Below are 25,497 nucleotides of genomic sequence, written 5' to 3'. Positions count from 1 at the left end.
CTTATCTCAACATATTAGTGAGTTGTTACAAGTCTTACTTGTTCCCCAGGAAGCTAACAGAAAAATAATTCCCTATATTTTTAATGAATGAGAGGCCCATCCCAACAAAAGCATGAGATTGGCTACAGATTGGCTAGAGCTGTTTTTAATAATCCTTTCTTTCCCCTAAGACTTGGCCGGGACCTCACAATGAGGTGCTTTGTGAGCCTCACGCCAGGGTTGATTTGGCACCTCCGTTACAAAGAGCATGTGCAGACTGTGACAGGCTTTCAGGAAAGCCACATCCCACATGTGCTCCTCTGGTTCCCTCATTGGTGTTCGGGAAGAGGAGGTTGGTTCCTCCCCGTGAGCTGGGTGCTATGACAGATTAGACTTTTATGCGAGAAAATAAATCCTGCACATTTGATGTACTGCTTTAGACTTAAAGACCTCCTGGGACCTGAAATTGGAAGGTAAGCAGTGCTTTGCCACAATTCTTGAACTTTGAAACTGTGAATGTAATTTGAGGATGTTCCTTGAAATTCTTTGTTGTTTAATGTGAAACTTTAACATGCTGCCTCTCCTGCTGCCTTTAAGAATAACAGCTCACTGTCAAACATGCACATACAGCTCTGGTTTAAAAAAACCAAACCAAACCAAACCAAACCAAACCAAACCAAACCAAATGAAAACAACAAAGCCATCGCTTAAAGAAGAAAAATTCTTTCATAATGAAATTAGTCACGTTGATTTGTCGTACTTTTCAACTTGTGTGGAAGTGTCCAGGATGGGATGGGTTTTTCTCTCAGCTCTGAGGAATCAGTGTCCTTTGAAACAGGATCAAATTATCTTTGCCACTTGAAAATGGGTGTGTGTGGAGGATTAATTCTGTAGAGAGAAAAGCCCAGTGGAATTGCAACCAGATGTCAGTCCAGATCTGTGGGTCTTTGTCCCAAGTGTGGCTTGGTGCTTGCTGAGGCACGGGAAGGGATTAGAGAAACCCATCGCCACAGTTGTGTTAGCACCTCTCTGCAAGGCCTGGAGAATCTGTCGGGGTCAGGTGTGGCTGTGTGTGGACCACTTCCTTGTGATTGTGGCAAATTAAGCTGGGAAGCTGGAAGTTATTACAATGCAAATTAAGAGCCAGTGGTTTGTCGGATATAAAATGATGTAAAGCAAGTTCAATCTATCAATCACAGTTCTGTGTCTAATGTTAATGAAATCCAGTCTTTTTGTAGAAATTTACAGGAACTTTAATGTTTCTGTTCAAATTTGATCAGACTCCAAGTCTATGCTTGTAGCTCTGTAAATACTCTATTTCTAAGAGGGCATCACTGTAAAATATTTCTCTGTTGTAGGAAGAAATGATGTTAAACCTTCTGTGTTCTGGAGACCATGCAGGAGAAACCCTCCACTATAGTCACACTGTTTTTGTTTTTTCTTAAATCTTTGTCCAGATGTTTCTCCTGCTTTCCTACTTTGTCTCTTCTCTGCGGACTAAGTTATTGTGGAGATCTCAAGCTTCCCCTAAGGTCCCCAAAGCCCTTTCTGTGTCCTCACTGTCAGCATCAAAGGGGCATCCACACAAAACCTTCAGATTCTTGCTCACTATTGTATTTCTGACTCCAAATAGTGGTTGACATTGATCTATTGGCCCCCTAGGCACAGTCCTGTGATACAGGTTCCCTCTCAGTTTATAGGCTGAGAAGGTGAGGCCCAGAGGAGCTAGGGCACCCCACCTAAAGTCTGAAGGAACAGAAGTGGGGGAATGGCCTAGATGCAATTATCTCCCCTTCTCCAGGCTTTCTCCCTTCTAGGACGAAGCTGCCTCACTTGGCTCCAGGTATTTCCATGAGCCTACCCTCTGAGCCATATTACTGATTAGCTGCACACAGGTTAGGCGAGGTACTCATTCACTCCTAGGATCAGAATGTCCAAGCTACCTTTAGTCTGGAGGGAAGAAAATATCCCCCCCAAGCATGCAACAGGGAATGGGGGGGGGGGGGGCGGGGTCTTCTGGAACCAAGAGTAGCTATCTTAGGCTTTTTCTCCTGCTCTTGTTACTCTGTTTCCTGCTAGTCTCAGCACACATTTTAGAAACAGCTCAAGCAAAAAAGGTGAAGATTCCTAAGGAAATGAGGCTGGGGTTGTTTACTTGGTACAGCTGGGAAACCCAGGATGCTTGTCTCAGAAAGATAAGCAGTGGGCTTGGATTAGCATTCCAATGTGCCATTGCCTTACAGAAAGAGTTATTTTTAACTTGACAACATTTCTACAAATCTGCAATCCAAATACCGTGTACATGAGAATAAATATTTAGGCACTGTGTTAGCTTCATTAACCAGACAGTACATCAGAGCCATTCTTGTAATTCTTTTTCTTGTTCTAATAAAATTAAAAGGAAAAAAAAAAGGAGGTTAGGGGTAGAAAATGGGCCAAAACAGAGGTGAAATATATTGTCTATAGCAGTTCAGGGGAAAAAATGACCTAATCAGAGACCAGAAAATTTTTTTTCAAGATTTCTCTATTTCTTTTATCAAAGATGACATCTCTCCATTGAAAGATTCACTCAGCTTCTTGGGTTTTTCATCTTTGATAGCCCTGAGTCTTTTCCTCATAGTTGCAATTCCCAAAAGGTAGACAAAGGCACTGGAATTATAGGTGCTAGGAATAAGAATTCTCTGTCGTTCTAACAACCAAATCCTGATGAAATCACCACCATTCTAGAACTCACATTTAAAGAATGTCTCATTTGTCTCTAGAACTAATCATTCCCTTTATGTTTGTTGTTATTGCTTTTTCCTTTTCATTCATTACTGAATGAATGAAAGCCTGAAGGAATAGGAAATTAGCTGTGATGATTTCACATCCCTCAATCATTTTACAGGTTTCCACTGAGATTACATGGGCATGCCAGTCTATTGAACAAACACTGAGAGATGTGATTATTTTATTTTAAGCAAACCCTACGAAGGCAAAGGCAACAACGTAAAAGTTAATGATCCTGACTGAGTCAGGATCCAACCTTCCAGGAGATTCCAACCTTCCAGCCGCTTTTGAAAGGGCTATTGAGTGGCCAGACTTCCCCAACAAATACCAAATTGGAGAAACTGGATTCTCAGCAGGTTTTACAGCTCTGCCTGCGATATCAGGATCACCTTCATCAGTGTGCAGAGGCCGTTGCCTTTGATCAGAATGCTTTGGTTAAACGAATCAAAGAGTCCTGGAAGAGGAGTCCAGTTTAGTGACGTGGCTCCCAGATTTTCTTCACCATCCACCTGCTCCATCTACCAGCACAGCTTCTCCAGATTCTGTCTAAACATAGTAGTAATAGTAATAATAATAAAGCTGTCACTTTTTACATGTTAAAAAAAAAAAAAGGACTGACTGAGTCCTTTTACAGAGAAGATAGAAAATAATTTAAATATTTTGTCTTATGTAATATGGTATATTACGCAAAATCATATAAAGTGCAGCCTATCACCTATTTGCCTGGAAGCAGCATTTAGAAGGCTTAAGAAGGGTTGGCTGGCAACTCAGGAGCTTTTGGTGACTCCTTATACACTTTCCCTCTCAGACAACTATAAATATAGACCAGGAAGTAAGGGCAGGGCCAAGCAGGAATTATGGCTCCTGGAACCACACTGATTTTTAAAATAATAGTAATAATAGTTAAGGTGGGCTGAGAGAAAATGGGAAAACTATGGGGTGGGAGAATATGAAATGTATATCATATTCTTGAGTTCATTCTGTAGAGACACTAGGGGATGGATAAGTTGAACAATTTCCTTGAGAATAGGTCAATATAAAATACTTAGAAGAGAGTGCTTGGACAGCCTCCTAGCTGAATTTATCAACATTTATTTTCAAGTAGGAGGTTATTCCCCATTGGTGTCTTCAGACAGCTTCGAAAGGAACTTATACATACTAAACTTTCTCAAACTGGCAAGATTCTAAAATGGGTTAGTAAAGGAATGGTTTGTAGAGTGTCGAAATGTGATGCCAGTGGATCCCTAGTATCCAGCATAGGTTCACTTAAAAGAGAATCATCAGGATAATTGCATCTTTTCCTCTAATGTATTACTGGCCTGGTAGATGGTAGCATGTTATTTAGCCAAGAATAATTTGGTCAAAAGTAAATTGGTCAACACAACAAATTAGTGAAAATGAGTGTCTTCAGTCATTATACATTCAGGTATGAATGATAAAACATGGGACAGGTTTACAGCACTGTAAGACTCTCTAAATGCTCTTTTATAGTTTCTAGAGTTCATCTTCAAACAATTATTCTGTTTACACTGTGAAAAATTTAAACAATTAAGGAAATGTTTAGGGAATGAGTATCCAACAAAAGGAGCTAAATACTTGAAACAAATAGAGTGATTGAACAATTGACTACAAATGTGATTTATGTATTACTTTAGACTTTTTAAGCAACACATGCTTGTTATAGAAAATTATAATACAAAAAAAGAAGATTATAATACAAACCAGGACAAATTTTTAAAGATAATTCCACTAAATAGTGTCAACCAATGATTGTGCATTAGTGTATAACAGCCTTCCATATGTATTTCCTATGGCTATATATGATATTTTACCTACCATATGGTATTTGAAACTTAGCACATTTTAAAAAACAATCTATCCATTGTTGGAAATTTGCATTCTTCTAATTAATTGCTGAACAATTATGTTATTTCAGTTAGTCTGCATTATAAGCAATGCTTGATAGGAACAATGGGAAATGAATTAGAAATTTTAAAAATCAAATTATTGAGAAAAAACCAAAATATTGACAAAAATATGTAAAGTACAAAATGGGTCACAACTCTTCCCAGTAGTACACAAAAATGGCCAACCTTGAAAACACACTGATTGGTATTATTCTTCTTTATCTAGATCATTGTTTTGATAAAATTGTCTTCTTGACCAAATTGCTTTTTGTCAAATTGTTTTTAGTCAAAGTAAATCTGGCTGAATTAGTAGGAAACAATAGTTCAAGGAAATGCAACAGACAAAATGCTCATGAACTTCAGTGGGGCATTGTGTAATTTCTTCGTGATATAATTGGAGACAAGATTAAGAAATATGAGCTGAGTTAGTGCAATTAAGCAGATTAATAACTGGTTGAATGAACATACTTAGAAAGTGCTTCTTAGCAACCATGTGTGTGTGGGGCAGCCTCATGGCTTATAAAAAACTCTATTCTTAGTCCTATCCTAATAAATATTTTTGTCATTGTCTTGGGTAAATGTATGTTAAACAGATTTCTGGATATAAAGCCAAAAAGAATGAATACATTAGTGTGTTGACATCATCAAAATCCAAACAGATTTTAACAGGTTGGAATAATGATCTGAATTTACCTAGACTATGCAACAGTGGTAAGTATAAGATTACTTTGACATCAATATAAATGCTCAAGTACTCATTGGAAGAACATGTACTTGTAAAATAAGACTTTAGGATTTTGGTTGATAGTAAATTCCATATGGTGAAGACAAAGAAGGCAATGTGCTTTTTGGTGACATTGCTAGAAGCATAGGGGAGGAGTGCAAATGGAAAATGCTATACCAAACCCTGTGCTAGCTCTAGTACAAGCTTCTCATCATTATGCCATCCCCTGTGTGACTTCCACTGCTTCTTTTTTTTTTATTTTTTAAGATTTTATTTATTTATTCATGAGAGACACAGAGAAAGAGGCAGAGACACAGACAGAGGAAGAAGTAAGCTCCCTGCAGGGAGCCCAATGTGGGACTCCATCCCAGGACCCAGCATCATACCCTGAGCCAAAGGCAGTTGACACTCAACCACTGAGCCACCTAGGCATCCCGCTTCCATTGCTTGAGTACATGTGTCATCCTTGAACTACCCTCAAATTCCAAAGTCCAAATGATGGACCAATCAATACTTTCCAGTACAAAAGATCTCTTTATTTCAATGTTTCTGAGGCACCTGTAGTAAATATGGAGAAGATGGCAATACCTAGCCTATCAGGGTGGGAGAAATCTTCAGAGTCTCTATAAGATGGAGAATAATGGGGCAGCCTGGGTTGCTCAGTGGTTAGTGCCGCCTTCAGCCCAGGGCTTGATCCTGGAGACCTGGGATCGAGTCCCACGTCAGGCTCCCTGAGTGGAGCTTGCTTCTCCCTCTGCCTGCGTCTCTGCTTCTCTCTCTTTCGGTATGTATCTCTATAAATAAAATAAAATCTTAAAAAAAAAAAGATTGAGAATAATGATTAGATTTTGTAACAAAGTGTGGTTGAACAGTTAGGGCCCTGCAGGGACAGAGTCATAAAAGAAAATACTCTTCATATCATGACAGTTAATGAGCATTAAGATTCTAGATGGAGTGGAACAAGCTGAGGAAGTCTAGAAGGACCATGTTAGATCCAGGAGATGATGAGTACCACACCAGCTAAGCCCAGGCATGAGAGGCTTGACAAAGTTTGAGCACACTCTGAAATGATTTAAAGACTCAGGAGAAAATGGAAACCATCCATGAGCTGGTCTCTTCTGCCTGTCCCGCTGCTAGAACTATGTTTATCAACTTGGGAAAGGTTTCTGTATTCCTTTTGATTTGTTTCTACAAGAGTTGCTTTCCTGAGCCTGTGCTCTTTTTCACTCATCTGTATCTGCTGATTATTGGCTTGAGGCTCTCTTTAGTTCTGGTTTGCAAGTGATTCTCAGCAGGCTGTGATTACCATTGCTCTTAATCCGGTGTCCCTGGAAGGAAGGCAATACCTAGTGTGGTTTAAAGCATAGGTGTAGGGCAGCCCGGGTGGCTCAGCAGTTTAGTGCCACCTTTGGTCCAGGCTGTGATCCTGGAGCCCCGGGATCGAGTCCCATATTGGGCTCCCTGCATGGAGTCTGCTTATGTCTCTGCCTTTCTCTCTCTCTGTGTCTCTCATTAATAAATAAATGAAATCTTAAAAAAAAAATAAAGCATAGGTGTAGGGTTAGAGCTGGGCCGTGCCACTTGCCAACTTGGGGGAAATGCACTCATTTTCTTGGTCTGTTTCCTCATGGGTAAAAAATAAAATCATAATAGTATTAACAAGTTAGGGTTGTCGTCATGAGAATTAGATAAACTCATACATGGTAAGCCACTTTCCATAGTGACTGGAACATTTTATTACATTTTAAATTTCTATTTCTGCTTTTAATTATCTTTTATACCAACCTTGTATACCCTCTGAAGATGACCAAATACTGATGTAAAGCAGCATGGTGGCCTTTAGGACTAGAAGCAATTATAAAGACTAGCCAACTATCACTGTAATAAAAGGTAAAACCCAGGCAGCTTCAACAAAATATAAGGTTTTCAGATAGAAGATGAAGGACTAGCAATTAGCATACTTCACACTCACCTCATCACTCACAGCCCCAGGGAATACTCTTTACAGTCTCCATCTGGAAGCTACTACTATGAGCATAGAATGAACCTCTTCCATATAAGACGACCCAATCCTATTCATGAGGGGTTTTATTACTAATGCTTTATATATAATCATTTTTTTCTGAAATTTTAAGAAAATAGTATACCAAGCTCTCTTGTATCTTGCAATTCAACTTGAACAATTATCAATCCAGAGCCAATCTTGTTTTATCTATGTACTCCCACTGTGCCTACCTCAGATATTTTTGTGATGTGAATCCAAGACATCATCATTTCATCTATAACTATTTCAGTTTGTGCAGACTTGGTTTTAGCATTCTACTTTTTTCCGGTCAGGTGCCATTTTTGATGGATATTTGAAACAATTAGGTTCAAAGTGTTTCAGTGCAACAATTATTCAGCATCCATTAAAAACATAATTTGTAATGGGTTGTATGAAATTTTTGTTCACCAATGAAGAGTTCTCAAGTTCTTTTCATGTTTTTGCTTCTCTGAAATTTGGATGAATTTTAGTTGATGGCAAATGATAGTTTAATTGAATGTTGTTTTTCTTTCTTCATACAAAATCTAATGCTTTATCTCAGAGAACAATGTCTTAGAAATGAAGAAATGCAATAGTTGGGAAGGTAAATGGGCATCACACACACACACACACACACACACACACCCCTAAAGCTCCCTATTTATACACTTTCCTATATATTTCTATATAAACAAGAAAATGAAAATAAATTTAGTTGATTTCATAAGTTCTGAGAGGTCAGGGTAAGTATTTCTGAACATGTTAGGGTACAATCTGGAAAGCCTGGAAAAGAAAAAATCCACAGAAACATTTTATCCCAACAGGTGCAGAAGCATAATTATACGAAGCAGGAAGCTTAAACTTCTTAAGATGAAGTTGTCTCTCCTTTAATAACATTCCCATAGTAAAAACCCTCCTTTCTTTATCATCACCATTGTCCTCACTCATCACTTTAGCTTTCAGAAGTTTGTTAAGTGGAGGTAACTGAAATGGCATTGTGTGATGAATGTGACAGGACAGGAAAATGGGATGTGTGGTGACCCCAGGGAAAGCACAAGATGTAGATATGAAATATCCAATGCGTTTTTATGTGACTGCTCTGTTTCTGTATTAGCTAGTTTGACAATGAAACACATCTTCTGGACATTTTTTAAGCTGCATGGTAAACAAGGTTTTTAAAAATTCTCATATATCAGGGGATCACAAGATCTAGGACTAGCTGTTACCTTTGGACAATTAGCTGAGGATTCTCTGAACCCCAGGTGAAAAAAGCAGACCAAAGAATTAACTCATTACATTAGACTGTAGCCTTCATGAGATGAGGGACTTTTGACTCTTATGTTCCGTGCTGTATTTCCAATACTTAGAGCATTGGCTGGCACGTAGTAGGTGTTCAATAGATGCTGAATGGATAGATGAATCTTAGTTCCCAAATTTTGGGACAAAGGCTATAAGAGAGACAATTTATTTCTAGTAACTGCAACTGGTCTAAGAATGTTCACCGAACACTGTGTGAACTGAATAGATAAATGTTTCCCATATAGGTGATTTACCACTTTTCAAACATACAAAGGTTCTTTTGTGGTTAATACAAATTTTAAACCACATAATTAATATTACGTGAAATTCTTCGATTATATGAGCAAACATTACATAGCACTTACTTTGAGAGACACTCTAGGAACTTTTCAAAATATCCTATGAATGTTGTACTTTAATTATCCCTATTTTGCATATGAGGTCACTGAGGTAGAGAGGTGAAGTGATGGAAATCCAAGCAACCTGAATACAGACGCCCTGCTTTTAACCACAATGCTCTATTAATATTGCCAAGGAGTCTTCTTTCTAGCTCAGCACAGTAACTCTTATACTAACATGATGTCTAAGATCATGTCTAGCCTATAAATGGTGTGATTCTATACAGTAAGCCCCGATCTATGTATTAGTAATGTTAAAACAGCAGCACAAAGTACTTCACAGAAGCTTTGGCCATTTCTCCGGGGATCCGTGGAGGAGATGTATAAATGTTCCTCCATTTAGAGATTAGGAAGGATTTCCTCCATTTAGAGGTTAAGAAACTGTGGCAAGCCATTCCAAGAAATTCTGCCAAAAAGTCCTGGGGTTAAAGGAATGTTTACACCTTACCACATGACTCAGTCTCATTTTAGCAGCAGCTTCTCTTCCTTTAGGAGCACATCAGGTTATTTTATGCCTTGATTTATTCCAGGTCCCTGTGGTCAAGGGCAAAATATACTGACACATTTAGCTCAATGACTTGCACTGACCCAGCAGAGTGACACTGACTTATGACCTTTTCCCTTGGGACTCTCATTAACCATAAGTTATGACACTCTAGAGAACCCTGGAGAGAGTCAAAGCTTGGAATGCATTTTATTTTTAGTCTAATGGTTCCTTCTTCTCTTATTTCAGATCAGTCCTTTCTCAATGGCTGCCTCTGAAAGCCAGCAAGCTTCTAGTTGGTTAAACATTACTTAGCCTTATTATTGAAACAAAAAAAGGAGAGCCAAAATAAAGAAGCACTTTCTTCCGTAAGAGAAAAAAATATTTGAGGTAGTAATTACTCCATTGTTTGAAATGATTCTGTAAGGCATTGTCTTTCTGTCAAAATTAGCCAGTACTAAGAAACTGGCAGGAGAAGGGAGTTGGTAGAAAAAATATTGTTTTCTTTTTTTAAAAGATTTTATTTATTTATTCATGAGAGACACAGAGAGAGCAGTAGAGACACAGGCAGAGGGAGAAGCAGGCTCCCTGCAGAGAGCCTGATGTGGGACTGATCCCAGGTCTCCAGGACCATGCCCTGGGCCGAAGGCGGCGCTAAACGACTGAGCCACCCAGGGATCCCCCAATTCTTGACTTTTTTGAGGGGGGGGGGATCATACACTCCTTGAAAAATGCCTCAGGGTTACTACTTTGAAGACTTTTCATAAATTGCATAAAATGTCCAGAGGTTTAGGCATTCTCTTGTTCTAAGCCCCATCCAACAAGGAGTATTAAATAAAACACAATGAAGAAATTACTTCAGTAAGAAGCAGGCCTCTGAGTTGCCTGGATTGTATTACTGGATGATTTCCTGATTGGCACTTGACCTTGAAACAAGTTGGATCAATAACAGGGACCCACCCCCTCTGGCCGTCCTTTATTTTCATCATTCAGACATTAACAAGATAGTTTATAAACAGTCTTTTGCATAGTTTCATGTTATTTTTTTGGCCAAGAGGAGAAAGCTGACTTTAAGTGTGGTACCTGAGGTTCAAAGTGGGCAATGGACTTGCTCCAAGCAGTGGTAAGAACAAGAGAGAGCCCCAGCACTGAAGCCAAGTCTTGGATTTCTTCGCAGTGAGAGACAACACTGTTAAGTCCATCAGATGCAGCAAGCTAGAAATGCCTTAAAAGGAATTTTCATCCAATGCAAAATCAACATAGTTCCATAATTCTCAGAAGGAAACCTCAAACGATATGTGCTATTATATGGAACTCTTAGTGTTTTGTTCTTTCTCTCTGTGACACCAAAAATTCAACAATAGTAAAAACTCCTTGAATGTGTCTGCTACTAAATCCTTACTTAGTGTAGTGTGATGTGTGACATGGGCCACAAAGAGGAAATAGGTAGAATGTAAAAAGCCTCCATGGGTAGTTTCACTGAGTGGAAGGGGCAGTAGAATAGAAATAATGGCATTGAAAAATTAGTGCCTCCTCAGCACTTTTCCTTTCAGATCCTGAGTGTTGACTGTAAAGGACTTGTGATTTCTTATGTCAAAGAAATTTCTGTATTTTATCTCTGAAGGGACTGGGGACAGCCACCAGTGTTCATATAACCCAGCTCCCATTCCTACTGTAGAGGTAACACTTGGACACTTCCTTTCCTGTTACAAGCTGTCCAGCTCTCATCAGAGGGGTGAGGTGAGACTTTGTCATGGAGGAAGAACAGTTGCTGCAGCATCAGGCTTAGGCAAGTACAAAGAAGCTGACCTCCTCATTCAAAGGAGTTTGGAATCAAGAGCCTCTCATTTCCCTTTTGGTGAAACGATAAACTAGATCGGATCTGAGAGAGCCCATCTGCCTTCCTCCTTCCTGTTCTCCCTTCTCCCTCTTCCTTTCCCACTTCTCTCTCTCTCTCTCTCTCTCCTTCTCTTTCTCTCTCTCTCTCCCTGTTCAGAAATTATGAGCAAGGAATATATTTGTAGATAGTAAAGATCAGTTGGACTTCCTCTCTATGGTGACAGGCTAGATCTTTTTGAGGACCAGAATTTCACTACCTCATGATAGACAAGCTTCATTTTAAAGATTCAGGAGACAGGTGTTCCAAAGGTTAAGAGAGGGCCCAAAGTTACAGAGTCAGCTTGGGGGCTAGAAGTGATTCCTAGCGATGCCTTCCCTCAATTTCAACAAATTGCCTTCCTAGATATTGCTATTAGGAAGAGTAAAGGCTGATATGGAATGTGGAAATAAATGAAGACCACCCAAATGAGAAAAAATGGAAGTAATTTATTCGACATTTACTATAGCAGGAGAATCAGCCACCAATCACATGCATTTGGCAGAGATTCAAAGGCAAGCAGAGGAGTTGGGAAGCTTACAGGGAAAAAAAGAGAAGTCTCAGGGTATGACCCCATTGCAGGTTTTTGGCATGCTGAGGCTGGAGGAGGGCTAGCTAGAAGTGGACCTTCCTATATGATTGCTTAGAGGAGCATTTTTGGCTGATTAGTCCTGAGTTGAAAGCAAGTATTAAAAATTGGGAAGCTGACAGTCACTGGCTAAGTCCCAACTGCTCTGGGCCATTGCTGCAGAGGCTCTGGTTGGCTTCCTGCACTGGTTGCTGCAGAGAAGGTGCATCAGACCTCTTTTGTCACATACAACCTGGCCATTGTCACGTTCTGTCTCCTAGGAGGGATTGCTAAGAAATACAGCCGTGCCTCAGTCTCTTGGAGGAAACGTATCAGTAATATCTTTGAGTCTTCCTTCCCCTTTGTTCTCTGTGTTTTATCTATCACAGTTCTTTCCTTGAGCAATCTCTCTGACAGTTACACATTTCCTCCCACCAAAGCCTTGTCCAGACATATCATGTTCTCTTCCAGAACTGCCAAAACTCTGACCTAGCTAAGTTCCTCCCTCTGCTCACCTGACCCTTAAGTCCATCCAGCAAACAGGCCCCTCTTAGGCTAATGTCCCCAAACCAGCTGCCTTTGGTGACACTGAAGCCCAAAGCAAATGAAACAACACACCATAGCTCTATCCTAATCAGTCCAGGTCAAATTTGTAAAGCCTGACTTTCAAAGTCCCACATTACCAACCCCATTTTATTCCCCCCCCATCCCTTAAGACAATGGCCTCCCTAGCTCACCAGCACTAGGGCAGGAACCTATGCAAAGGAAGGCCCTGGAACAGGCTCCCAGGGAGTTAAGAGTTTGGTCCTCATTTAATCCATGTGCTTTATTTATGTTGCACAGCCGCAGACTATACCCTTGTACCTGGTAGTCACCACATAGAAATATGTCATAAGATCAACTGCAACTCATCTTTTAGATTTTTAAGTATTTTTTGACTTAGAAGAAGTCATATGAAGGCATTCTTTATATTCATCTTTTCAGGTGATTATAACAAACCTAGGAGGAAGTTAGTGCAATATTGTCCCCATTTTATAGGTGAGAAAATTCATGCTTTCACAAATTAAGTGATTTACCCCAGAGTTACACAGATAGTAGATGTGAAGAATAAATGAGTAAACAATATTTTCATAGTCTCTATTCTTAAAACCATGCTCTGGGTATTCAGCTGACCACTTGTATGTATATTTTTTCTGACTGCTGTAGAACATGTGGGCAATATAGAAAAGAGTAAAAATCACTCTAGAAAGAAAGAAATCACCTAGAATCATACTCCCCTAAGAATAACCACTGTTAACATTTTGTGTATTTCTTTGCAGTTTCATGTTTACTATTTTGAAATAATTGATCCCAAAGTCTATATAGTTTGCATTCCTCTTTGTTAATTCAATATATGACTAAGGCATTTCCCCATGTTTTAAAAATTCATAGTAAAAAATTGATGACAAATATTCGATGCATAATACTTTCTCTTTTGCACATATAAAATATAATAAACTATCTCCGAGCAACTAAACCTTTACTTAGTTTATGGAATTTGTATTTTTTAAAATGCTGCCTCAATATTTTGTTCATACACTATCTTGGACCCTTTACTAAGAATAGGTCTAAGATTTCTATCATTGAAAACAATATTGTTTGATATTAGAAAGCTATTTTCTAGAAAAGGTACTTTAATTCAAACTACTATCAGCAGCAGAAGGTAATAAACACCTCATCACACTCTCATTGACCCTGAATTTGATGTGTTCTCAAAACCTTGCCAAGTTTATGGAGAAAACAGTGTCTCATTTTAACCTGTAGTATTATTTTTTTTTTGCTGCTATTGAGACCAATTTTTCTCTCATACATTTATCAGCTTTTTCTATTTCCTTTTTGGGAAAACTTTGTCTCCTTATCCATGATGGGATTGTGGCAGTTTTCAAATTAATGAGTATGAGCTTTAGAATTTATTTTTACCCCTTTGTGATCTCTTCTGAGGCAACTTTGAAGGAAGTATAATAGAGCATGATGTGCCCACTATTTCTACAGATTTGTTGTTTTTCAAGAAAGCAGCTGAAAGCATGGAGGCCGCATCTGGTACAGAGAGTGAGGGTTTTCTCAGTAAAACTGAATTGAAAGGACCTCAAGAACAGTCATTCTATCTTTTTTTTTTTAATATCCTTAATAGAGGCTTAACCCACCCAAGGCCACACTGAAGTACGTTAACAAACACGTGGTTTATCAGCTTAGGAAAATGGGGAGAAATATAAAGGTCAAACAAAGGCCTGTGATTTGCCAGAGAGCAAATCAAGGTTATCCTGTACCCTTGACCAGCCACACACTAATTGGATTTCCTACCTCTTCTGGTCAAGTCTGTTTAAGAAGAGTATTAATGCTTTCAAACAGTATTTTTACATCTCTGGTAGTCTTTCAATTACAAAGTTTTCAAAACAAAGCAAAATTTGACTTCATTTCATACACATGCAATAGAGTTTCTACATATAATCAAGTTAACATGTAGAACTTCAAACTGATCAGGGCTCTCTGGTAAATAGTTTTGGGGCCTGGGCAAGAAATAAATGATGATAGGGATCCCTGGGTGGCGCAGCAGTTTAGCGCCTGTCTTTGGCCCAGGGCATGATCCTGGAGACCTGGGATCGAATCCCACATCGGGCTCCCAGTGCATGGAGCCTGCTTCTCCCTCTGCCTGTGTCTCTGCCTCTCTCTCTCTCTCTCTCTCTCTCTCTCTGTGTGTGACTATCATAAATAAATAAATAAATAAATTTAAAAAAAAAAGAAATAAATGATGATATATTTGTGAGCCTGAATGTATATTAGAATTTAATCAGATTTATTTTTCTTTCTGGGAGGTCATATTGCTCTTCTCTCCTACCCTTCCCATCACACAGACATATACTCCCTAGTAGAGTCCCTACCTACCCCCAAATTTTCAGGACTAACAACATTCAGTAAATGTCAGAGCTTGCCTTACCTTCTAACTTCCTCTTCCATTGACCAACTTTACAAACCCTGCTTTTCAGGTCAATCATTTGGGAAGGCGGACTTTATCAGTATTTGTTTCTAAAAGAGAACCAGAAGTTGAGAGGCAAATCCTTCATATCTCTTTTCTTGTAAACCAACATTGTGATTTGGTATCTGGCTTAGGTGATTCCAAATCACTAGGCTCAGACCCCATTATTCTTACTGGCATTTGAACTTGCTTTCTGTATTTAGGAGCAGTTGATTCTGTTTTTATTGTGACACTATGAGCTCTGGCTCTTTGAGCAGTCTTCCTTGAGAAATCTAAAAAATAAAGTTGTCAGATAAAATACAAGGCACCCAGTCAAAATTTTAACTTCAGGTAAACATCAAATAAACTTCTAGTATAAGTATGTCCCAAATATGGCATGGAACATACTTCTAAAAAGTTATTTGTTGTTTTTCTGGAATTCAGTTTTAACTGGATATATTTTTATTTGCTAAATTTAACTACCCTCAAGCAGCACCATTGAGGAACTAACAGCACAAATCAAATACTTATTTAGTGTCCTACCTCCCTGACACAGCAGTGAGAACCACCAGCAGGTGTTACCATCAAAGAAAGACAAGTGCACATCACAAGGATGTAGGCCTGATCAGGACCAGCAAATGAAGGTAGAACTTAGACAGCCAGGGAAACCATAGGATTCAGGATGGCTCCCACTGACATAGGATTATTCTAATCAGAGAGATTTTAACAATTAGAGAGATTTTAACAATTAGAGAAATTTTAATTGTCAAAAATCTCTTTTTAGACAGTGAAAAACTATAAGAACTAGCTTAAATAATAGTGCCATTTTGAAAAAGAAAATCTGGCTTAATTTTATTGACATAAAGAAACATATAAATTTAGCAAAGAAAAAAACTGTACAAATATGAATCAGCAACAAGAAAAATCCTGGTTCTACCTGGGCAGGAGCCTCACTGGGAAGAACTTCACTGTGCATACACCATTGCTGACCCTGCCCTGCCCACATACCTAGCCTCTACTCTCCTCCCTCAAAGGTCCTCAGAGGACCTCTCAACTTTTTAAAAGCTCTGTTCAAACAGAGCATTGGCATCTCTGGAATTTAATGAGGATGGTTATCCAAGAACAGAATGTGAAATCATATCAGGTGTGATTTAAGCCTGTGAGTAATCAAGATTTAAATATGTTGTTTGGGCAATAGTCTGGTTTCCCAGCTTATAGCATATGCAAAGTTTGAATTTATCAGCAATGGTATAGTTGGAGTGGGGTCAGGGGGTAAGAGGGACACCAAGTCTGGATTAGTTAGCCCAGAATGTCATTGTGCTAGAGATACAACAGTTGCATCTGATGCCTGAAAGATAACATTTTAAAAATTGATTTCCCCCCAAACTTTGGGCCTGCTGATTTCTTTTAGCATGCCCAAGTAAAATAAGACTTTTGATCTGCTCTCCAATTGCATCTCAATGAGGATATTTTTACATCTCTGGTGTCTTCAGCTGGTGAAAAATCACTGGTGTGAAGAAGAAAAATTATGTTGAGGAAAAGACACTTCAGGCTAAGAGGCAGAAACTGTCCCTGTGGCTTAACATCAATAATTTGGATTTCTTCTGTGCCAGAAGGGGAAAGTACTATCTATTTTCCACAGGGTTTATGAATTGTAGACATAAGAGTACTTTACAAAGTTAAAAGTGCTACGTAATAATCCTATCTGTACATTTCTGTTCATAGCCATGTGACTCATAATACCAAAGGGTGGAAACAATTCAAATGCCCATCAACTGATGAATGGATGCACAAAATACGGTAGACATGCAACTAAACATAATGTGGCCTTAGAAAGGGAGGAAATCCTGACATAGGCTACAACAAAATGAAACTTGAAGATGTTATAAGTAGAATAAGCCACTTAGCAAAAGGATAAACATTGTGTGACTCCACTTATATTAAGGTACCTAGAGAAGTCAAATTCATAGAGATGGAAAGCAGAACAGTGATTTTCTGGGACTGGGGGAGGAGGGAATGAGAAGTTACTGTTTAGAGGGGACAAAGTTTCAGTTTGGGAAGACGAAAAAGTTCTGTGGATGGATGGTGGTGACAGTTACACAACAATGTGAATGTACTTAATGCCACTGACCTGTATGCTAAAAAATGGTCAAAAAGGTAAATTTTATTTTTTAATATTTTACCACATAAAAATAGATTATATATATATATATATTTTTTTTTTTACAGAAAAAAATACAGTAATTAGAAGTAATAGTGAGCACCTGGGTGGCTCAGCTGGTGAAGCATCAATCTTCTGCTCAGGTCATGATCCTGGAGTCCTGGGATGAGCCCTGCATCAGGCTCCTTGCTGAGCGGGGAGTCTGCTCCTCCCTCTGCCTCTCTCCCCCGCTCATGTGCAGGCACGTGCACACACACACTGTCTCTCTCTCAAATAAATAAAACCTTAAAAGAAAAAAATAAGTGATAGTAGGTTTACGGGAGTAATAGTATAGGTAGGTTGGAGAAAGCCTTCACATCATATTGGGCTTATGTAAAAGGGTGGGCTCAGCTACTTACATCAAAATATTATGGTATGTTTGAATATATAAAGAGAAGAGGCAATTTATGTCTAAATTTGCCTTTCAAGGCAAATTAAAGGATTCTAAAGGAAGTTTACATACCTATATTGTAAGAATAAGTTAAATAACTGCTTAATTTTCCCCAAAATTACCCCCCTAGGTAAGTCAGGGAAATGTTTTGAATATCTGCATATCATGTACATGTTGAACTTTAAATTTGTAATTTCAGAGCCTCTGCTATATGTTTTGATACTTCTGGGGCTTCCAGTAATTTAACATGTGTTTTACTAATCCTGCTGTGTCCTTTTCCTGCTAATCCTGGGAGGTGTGTGGTGACTTCTTCAGCATCCAATACATAGTACCTGGCATAGGGCTGGACTTTTAGTAGGCACTCAATAAATATTTGTGGAATGAGTGAGCAGATGTGCAGGGATAGTGGAATCATATGTTAAACATATATATTTTTTTTAGCTAAATAGATCTTATAATTGCTATCACTCCAGAGTGTGAACATGTCTTAACATGTTTACACCCAAGACCTTCACTGGAGAGCTACAGGGTTCTGAGGGCTCTAGAAAAGTTCTTGGGACAACAGGACCAATACAGGGTTGGTCTAGGCACACCTGCCCTTCTCAGGTGAGCCCCAGGGGTCTCTGGTCTAAAAGAACCAAGATTGGGATCCCTGGGTGGCGCAGCGGTTTGGCGCCTGCCTTTGGCCCAGGGCGCGATCCGGGAGACCCTGGATTGAATCCCACGTCGGGCTCCCGGTGCATGGAGCCTGCTTCTCCCTCTGCCTGTGTCTCTGCCTCTCTCTCTCTCTCTCTCTGTGTGTGACTATCATAAAAAAAAAAAATTAAAAGAACCAGGATTTAAAGTCCTGGCCATTGTCTTCACATTGCAACCCCTTGAGAGTATGGGTTTCCACAAGCATCTAAATTATCCTGAGGATAATTAAAAGTTCTAAAAAGCTCACAAGATACATTTTAGACTGATACTCTTTTTTTCTTCCATTTCTCCTTTTTCCTCTCATTCCTTCATTTCCTCCTTCCCTTTTCCTTCCTTCCTTCCTTCCTTTCCTTCCAAATATTTATTGAGCAGCTGGGACTATTTCTAGTATGAAATATAGAGCAAGGGAAAAAACAGACTATATAAAATCAGAATTTAGATTCTGGTTAAGGCAAGAGGGGAGACAGGCAATAAACAAATACTTAGAATATGTAGTGATAATTGCTATGGAGAAAAATAAAGCAGCAAAGTGAGGGTAGGAAGTGGGATAAGATGCTGCAAATGTAAATAGAGTGGTGAGAGAAGAGCAAGGCAAAGCCAGAGTGTGGCTGGCATGGAACCAAGAGTGAATGGCATCACTAACTAACTTGCTTAAATTTTTCCATACTAAGAACCTCTGCTTCAAATGTTTCTTATTTTTAAGCATATTATTGCAAGTCTCCCAGTGGGGTCCACACCAGCATTTCCTTAGAGACTTCAAACCTACCTGAATGCTACCACTCAGCAGTCTGGGAACAAACTCCGGAACATCTTTCTGGCTGCTTGCAATGCTTGTGTTCATATGGAAATTTACAAGCAATTTATATTTGTTAATTCATTCATTTACTTATTCATTAAACATCTCTTGTGTGCCCATCACTCTATGGAATTCTGGGGAATTAGAGATGAAAAAACCCACAACCCATGCTGCCCAAGGGTTTGCATGTAGCAATAAGAAAAAAAAAAAAAGGTAAATATAAATAGATGAAATAAAGGGTCTCAGGTACACACACACACACACACACACACACTCACACACACACACACACACTCACACACACACACACACACACACACACACACACACGAGGATTACCCCCACCTGGGGAGATTAGGGTTGGAATGGGCTGGGAGACAAGGATATCTTCATCTGAGAGCAAAACAGTGATTTATTTGCAAATTGCAAAGTCTTCATTTAGTATAGACTCACATGTCATTAATTGTTGACCACTATATATTAGCCTTCCGGATTGATGTATTAAAATTGTTATGGAAAAATGCCATCAATTCTTGCCAATAAATATATTTCTTCTCTGAAGGAATTATCCACTGTTGCAGGTCTGATTTTAGTTGTATAATACTTTGCCAGAATTTTAGTTCATGCAATTCAAAAGGAAAGTTTATTATTGTTGTTTATCTACTATAGAATAACATTTAAATTTGAATTAACCTCTCCCTAATAATTGTATCTGAATTTAGAAAGACATTAGGGATTAGGTGTGCATGCCCCATTAAAGTTAATTATAAGAAAGAAGGATTTCTATTATTAGCTTGTATTTCTAAGGCATTCAGAACTATAAAATGCCATGCAGTTATTTTGTGTATCCTCATTCTCAGCATTGCTCCCATGGGCTAGAGACAGGGCAAGCAGTCCCTTTTGCAAAGAGAGAAATGAGTCTGGCTCAAGTGAGAAGTGGCTTGTCAAGGACCACAGGATGGGTATTGGCAAGTAGGACAAGAAGCCACAAAGTCTGACTCCGGAGTAATATTCTTTCGATCAAAGTCTCCTTCCCTTCAGTCAGCTGCAGAAGACTTAGCACTATGCAAAATCCAGGTAGAAGTATTTCCAAAACTTTCACTTCTGACTAACCAAGGTAAAATCATGAATTAACCTAATGGCTTTTGCACCACAAGCAGGATAGTTCACAGAAATTTACCTATATTAATTTTCAGCAAATTATATTTCAACTTTCTACCTTACTCTATTGCATTTTAAGATACAATTTGCATACCATAAAAAATCACCCTTTTAAAGTGTACAATTCTGTGATTTTAGATTATATATGACATTGCTAAATCATCACTGCTAGTTCCAGAACATTTCCATCACCCCGAAAAGAAACCCCATTCCCATTAGCAGATATCCTCCATTCTCCCCTTCCCTAGCCCCTGGCAACCAGTCAGCTATTCTCTGTGTCTATGGATTCGTCTATTCTGGACATTTCATATAAATGGAATCATACAATATGTAGGCTTTTGTGTCTGGCTTAAAGCAGCATAATATCAAGGTTCATCCATGTAGTAGTATTTAACAATATTTCATTCTTTTTTAAGCACTGGATAATAATTCCATTGTATAAATATATCACATTTTGTTTATGAATTCATCAACTAATGAACATTTAGATAATCTCTACTTTTTTGACAATAATGAACTTTGGTGTACACATTTTTGCATGGGTATATGTTTTCTTTTCTCTTGTTTTTACACTTAAGAATGAAATTTTTGGATCATAAGATAACTCTGCCAAACTATTTTTCCAAAGTGGCTGTACCATTTTACTAACCCACCAGCAATGGATGTGGGATCCAATTTCTCCACATCCTGGCCAACACTTGTTACTTTTTACTATAACTCCGTCCTTTTTACTAACTTTTTACTTTTTACTTGTAACTTTTTACTTACTCCGTCCTTTTTACTATAGTCATCTTAGTGAATGAGGAGTGGTATCTTATAGGGAGAAGTCTTGATTTGCATTTCCCTAATGACTTAGGAGGTTGAACATCTTTTGATATGCATGTTGGGCAGTTGTATATCTTCTTTGGAGGAATGCCTATTGCCTTGCCAGGGATCCCTGGGTGGCTCAGCGGTTTAGCGCCTGCCTTTGGCCCAGGGCGTGATCCTGGAGTCCCAGGATCAAGTCCCGCGTCCCGCTCCCTGCATGGAGCCTGCTTCTCCCTCTGCCTGTGTCTCTGTGCCCCTACCCCCCACTCTCTATGTCTATCATGAATAAATAAATAAAATCTTTAAAAAAAAACACAAATGCCTTGCCCATTTTAAATTTGGGTCATCTACCCTTTAATTGCTGAGTTTTAAATGTTTTTCGCATATTCTGAATGCTAATCCCTTAACAAATATGTGATTTGCAAATATTCCCCCAAATTTGTGATTTATCTTTTCATTTTCTTGATAGTGCCCTTGGCAGCACAAAGATTTTTAATTTAGATGAAGTCCAGTCTTTTTTGTTTGCTGCCTGTGCTTCTGGTGTTATACCTAAGGATCCATTGCCTATTCTGAGGATACAATTTTCCCCAAGAGTTTTATAATTGTTGCTCCTACATCTAGATATTTGACTCATTTTGAGTTAATTTCCAATTATGGTATAAGGTAGGTTCTAACTTTATTCTTTTGCTTGTGGATATCCAGTTGTCCTTGCACCATTTATTGGAAAGAATATTCTTTCTGCCACTGAATGGTCCTGGTACCCCAGTTGAAAAATCAGTTGACCATGGATATATGGGCTCATTTTTTGACCTAGTTAATTCTATTGATCTGTATGCCAATCATTATGCTATTAGCACATTGTTTTGATTATTGTAGGTTTGTAATAATTTTTAAAATTAGTAAATTTGAGTACTGTAAGTTTGTTCTTCTTCCTCAAGACTATTCTAGCTATTCACTTGCATTTCCCTATGAATTTTAAAATCAGCTTGACAATTTCTGTAAAATAGGCAATTTGAATTTTGTTAGAAGTCTGTGAATTAATTTGAGGAGTATTACCATCTTAACAGTGTTAAGTCTTCCAGTCCATGAACAAGAGAGGTCTATTGACTTCTTTAATTTCTTTCAGTGATGTTTTCTGTTTGCAGTATACATGTCATACACAACTTTTGTTGAATTTATTCCTAAATATTTAATTATTTTTGATGGTATAAATTAAAGATATAATTGGTACTATCATTAAAAAATAGCTACTGTTACAACTAGATACCAGATATTGGACCAATCCATCGTCTCATTATACCCACCCTACAACTCTTGGAGATGCTATTACTATTCTCAGTCTACAGATGAAAAAAAAAAAAGCTCAAAGAAATGAAGTAATTTGCCCAAGATCATCGGAATAAGTGGTTTACTGGAATTAGAAAGCAAGTGTAACTGAGTCTAAATTGTATGCTACTAATGTAAAATTTTTTTTGCCCCATTAAGTTGGCTTTGAAGATGAATAGTTTGGGAATCCATGTGTTTTTATATCCAGTGAACCATGAAACTGTTATTAGTTTTACTTTCAGTACACATATAAGGAGAAAATTGTTAACAGAGTATGGTATGACTCCAGGATGACTTTTAACGACAATTATTGTTTAGAAATCTAGAGATTATGGCTTATCAGCATCCATAATAGAAATGTGATCTTATCACATATACAATTATTAAATTATTGCTTAAATTAGTCTTCACCCAAATATTAACTTGACACAAAAAAATTAAGTTAAATTATTGAAATCCTTGTCTCTTATTTTTATCTTGTATGAATCTTAATTATGTGAAGCTGGAGTTGAAGAGGGCTAATATCAACAGCAGAGCCCCAGATGCCCACATTTGGAGCATTTTGGTCAATTCAAGTCTAGAAATATTTATAGACGGTTATTGTTTTGATTTTTCATTGTCATATACAAATATTTGGTAGCTTAAAACAAATAGTCATTTTATTATGTCTCATAATTTTGTGAGTCAGGAATTTAGGCAGCACTCAGCTGAACAATTATTATGTTCAACAAGTGACACCAAGTCATTTGTTTTTATCAGCTGCTGGTTGATCTGCTCTAGAGGGTCCAGGATGGCTTCACCCATATGCTTGATGCCCTAGTTGGTGAAGTAAGTGAAGGTGAGCTCAGCAGAGCCCTTTTCCCACTCTTTTTTTAGCAGAGTAGAATGAGTTCTTAAGACTGATTTAGGAATCCAGAGAGAGGGTAAAAGATAGTCTTGAAATGGACATTGAATGACTTCCAACATATTTTAATGTCCAAAGTCGTCAGGGATCAGCCAAGATTCAAGTAAAAGGGAACTGGAACCCACCTCTAAATGAGACCAATGCAAAGAATTTGTATGCCTCTTAAACCTGTACCAGACATGATATTAGGCTTCAGGGAAAGAGATTAGAATGCTTCTTTACTAAAGGTTCTCAAAGTTTAATGACTGTGGTTAGGGTAATCATATCATATAATTTATTGTCTAAGCCAGATACTTTTGAGAGTGAAAGGAGGTGCAAATAATTATTATGCTTGGATTAGAGGCATGACGTGGAACTATCCCATGCAAACTGAAATGATAGTCATGCTAATTTGGGGTACATTGAAGCTTAGTATATCAAGATATTTGTGGAAAGCTTAAACTTTATTTTCCCTAGAAATTTCACCACTCTCTTAGTGCATGAACTTACTTTTATTTTTGAAAGAAAGTGTGTTGGGGAATGGTTTGAAACAATAATGAGACCACTGTGTGTACCCTAAATTGTCAGTGATGAAGATCACATTCTGATATCAAGAAAAACAGATCTGCATCCTCTGTCTAAAACTATGCTTCTTGCTACATACCTGACTTCTTTTTTTTTTAAGATTTTATTTATTTATTCATGAGCGGCACAGAGAGAGAGAGAGAGAGAGAGAGAGAGAGAGAGAGAATGGCAGAGACACAGGCAGGGGGAGAAGCAGGCTCCACGCAGGGAGGCTGATGTGGGACTTGATCCCCGGACCCCAGGATCATGCCCAGGGCTGAAGGCAGGCGCTAAACCACTGAGCCACCCAGGGATTCCCATACCTGACTTCTTAAAAAAAAAAAAAAAGGATGAAAGAAAGTTGCTCAGTAAACTTGTGACAAAAGCCAATATTTATGAAGATGAACAAGTTCAAAATTATCCTTAGTATAATCTGCTCCATCTGTCACATTGCTTCTTCTATTTTATTTCTGCCATGCCCATTACTGAATTTTATTTTTACCTAAATTCTTCTTTAGACCAAAGTTTACTCTAAGAATTCAACCCTTAGGGTTCTCTAGGGTAAAGAGTGAAAAATAAATGCCCCAAAGGCTTACAACATTAAAAGGATTTTTTTTTAATTTGTTCATTTCACATTCAGGTGTAAAGCCAAATAAGAAACACCTACTGGAAAAAAAAAAAAAAAAGAAACACCTACTGGGCAAATGGCAGAGAGGCAGTGTCATTCTGCATCCCTGTCAGAGGTTGTTGAGGCTGCAATCACTTTATGTGAGTCTCCAGATTTGGCACTCAAGTGGCAGGGAAGAAATTCTGTGAATAGGAGAAAAAGGAACATGAAACTTTCCTGGCAACGTGTTTCAAAGGAACTAAAACCACTGCGCTAAAAATAAGACTTCAGACAAGCTGTATTTCATAATGACTATTCTTGCTTGTATTAATTAGGAAGGTTTTTAAAATTCTTATTGCTTCTGATTATTTTAAAGTCAGTCACTCATAGCAGGTGAATGTACTGGCTTCACTTTCTATTTGAACGAGACATGGATTTCATTTGTGACCTCTTTACCCTGACCGCCAGGCCAACTACATATTTATTTTTCATTTGAAACCTAAATTGTCAAGCCCTCATCTGTATTTTAAAGTGTTTTGATATCTTTCAAAGAAAAGTGATGGATGGATGGATGGATGGATGGATGGATGGATGGATGGATTGATTGATGAATGGGTGGGAGGTGGAGGGTTAGGCTAGTAGAGATGTTCATTCAACCAGTATTTCTTTTGAACCTGCATCTATTAGGTGTCAGTCCCCGACTTAGTGCTGTGAATACCAAGATGAACAAATGCTGATGAGGTCCTTTTCATGGTATTTATGTTGTGGTGTAGCCAGAGAAACAGTAAACAGGTCAATTATAAACACAATAATTATAGATTGTATTAATTGCCTCTAAGGAAATACACAAGATGACGTGATGGAAAGTAGCTGGCTGAGGTGGGGGAAAGGCATGATTAAGCCTACCAGAAAAAGCCTCTTGAGGAGGTCATATTTGACTTTAGACCTGAAAGATGAGAAACAGAAAGCCATGAACTTAAGAAAAGTGCCTTTGAGACTAAGAAAACAGCAGCTATGAAGACCCTTTTACACAGTAGCATACATGCA

At 38.3% G+C, this 25,497-nt stretch overlaps 1 protein-coding gene across 2 annotated transcripts in view; it reads left to right on the top strand.

The window, feature by feature from the left end:
- The first annotated feature begins 301 nt into the window (after positions 1-301).
- Positions 302-25,497, top strand: part of STARD13 (StAR related lipid transfer domain containing 13) — a 519,929-nt gene continuing 494,733 nt past the window's right edge. The window contains exon 1 of one of the 2 annotated variants that reach the window (XM_072719982.1): positions 302-452. The gene's annotated coding sequence lies outside the window, so the exon portion shown is untranslated. The remainder of the gene's footprint in view (positions 453-25,497) is intronic. The other variant, XM_072719984.1, reaches the window with a different exon arrangement.

This window comes from Vulpes vulpes, chromosome 9 (genome assembly GCF_048418805.1).
Source record: "Vulpes vulpes isolate BD-2025 chromosome 9, VulVul3, whole genome shotgun sequence".
Classification (NCBI taxonomy): domain Eukaryota; kingdom Metazoa; phylum Chordata; class Mammalia; order Carnivora; family Canidae; genus Vulpes; species Vulpes vulpes.
The sequence above is the reverse complement of the archived record's forward strand: the minus strand, read 5'-3'. Positions and strand labels throughout refer to the sequence as shown.